The sequence below is a fragment of the Cervus canadensis genome, chromosome 8, assembly GCF_019320065.1.
Source record: "Cervus canadensis isolate Bull #8, Minnesota chromosome 8, ASM1932006v1, whole genome shotgun sequence".
Classification (NCBI taxonomy): domain Eukaryota; kingdom Metazoa; phylum Chordata; class Mammalia; order Artiodactyla; family Cervidae; genus Cervus; species Cervus canadensis.
This window is the reverse complement of record NC_057393.1, coordinates 21,622,338-21,624,007: the sequence shown is the minus strand read 5'-3', so window position 1 is coordinate 21,624,007 and position 1,670 is coordinate 21,622,338. Positions and strand designations below refer to the sequence as shown.

Below are 1,670 nucleotides of genomic sequence, written 5' to 3'. Positions count from 1 at the left end.
TGGTTTCCTCGGTGTGTATGCCCAGAGTGCGATTGCTGGGTCATATGGAAGTTCTATTTCCAGTTTTTTAAGAAATCTCCACACTGTTCTCCATAGCGCCTGTACTAGTTTGCATTCCCACCAACAGTGTAAAAGGGTTCCCTTTTCTCCACACCCTCTCCAGCATTTATTGCTTGTAGACTTTTGGATAGCAGCCATCCTGACTGGCGTGTAATGGTACCTCATTGTGGTTTTGATTTGCATTTCTCTGATAATGAGTGATGTTGAGCATCTTTTCATGTGTTTGTTAGCCATCTGTATGTCTTCTTTGGAGAAATGTCTGTTTAGTTCTTTGGCCCATTTTTTGATTGGGTCATTTATTTTTCTGGAATTGAGGTGCAGGAGTTGCTTGTATACTTTTGAGATTAATCCTTTGTCTGTCAATTCGTTTGCTATTATTTTCTCCCAATCTGAGGGCTGTCTTTTCACCTTGCTTATAGTTTCCTTTGTAGTGCAAAAGCTTTTAAGTTTCATTAGGTCCCATTTGTTTAGTTTTGCTTTTATTTCCAATATTCTGGGAGGTGGGTCATAGAGGATCTTGCTGTGATTTATGTCGGAGAGTGTTTTGCCTATGTTCTCCTCTAGGAGTTTTATAGTTTCTGGTCTTACATTTAGATCTTTAATCCATTTTGAGTTTATTTTTGTGTATGGTGTTAGAAAGTGTAAAAATATGGAACGCTTCACGAATTTGAGTGTCATCCTTGCGCAGAGGCCATGCTAATCTTCTCTGTATCGTTCCAGTTTTAGTATATGTGCTGCCGAAGCGAGCACGAGAAGTCTTTTCAAATATGTTAGAAAGGAAAGGAGGGAAATGGGAAGAAAGAAGGTATTACAGGTAAGCCATGTGCTATGTTTGTTCATTATTTGATTATTTTTATGGTGAATAATATTGCTAATGGCTTAATATAATACAATTAATGCCAAATAACAGTAATTATAAGGTGATTATAATTAAACTCAACAAGTAAATTTATGAAAAAAAATGAGATAAAGGAAGTAACATGGATACTTCATCAATGAAAATATTACTTAATGAATAATTAATTACACACTTCAAAAATGATGGCATTTGTAGAAAGTCTTCACACTGTTAATTTTCACAGCAGGAAAAAGGATGTCTCCAGAATGCATTTACCAAACAACTGATCTTCACTCAACACAGAGAAATCACTTTGTGGAGTAAGTACACACAGAAGTAAAAATCATGTCTGTCTGGCTAATTCCATTATTTATGCAAAACATCTAAGTCACGAGTGGCGTGTTCATAGTTTTGATATTTCATAACAACTGCTACCATTTTGTGATGATGTATATTGAATACTTCATACACATTTTCTTAAATCGTTAGATCCTCTTAGAAATTCTGCAGGAGGTATTATTTCCTCCATATGATTTCTAGAAAGATATGAGGAACTGATACTCAGAGAATTTAGGTCATGTGCCCATGGTCTCAGCAGCCAATGGTGGAGTCTAGCTTTGACCCTTAATAACACTGATGCCAAAGCCACCTCCTGCTGCCTTCCTTACAGCCCCAGCCTCAGTGGTATTTACAGTGCTTCCCTAACCCACCTTCTAGATTCTCAAAGATACACTTCAAAGGCCTACAGCTGCTGTAGGCCTTTGAAGTGTAT

The 1,670-nt window shown here is 37.1% G+C and overlaps 1 non-coding gene across 1 annotated transcript; it reads right to left on the bottom strand.

Moving 5' to 3' along the window:
• Nucleotides 1-703: 703 nt before the first annotated feature.
• On the bottom strand, nucleotides 704-810 carry LOC122446856. The gene has a single exon (XR_006271016.1). It is a non-coding gene; the product is annotated as a U6 spliceosomal RNA (small nuclear RNA).
• Between the last annotated feature and the right edge of the window lie 860 nt (nucleotides 811-1,670).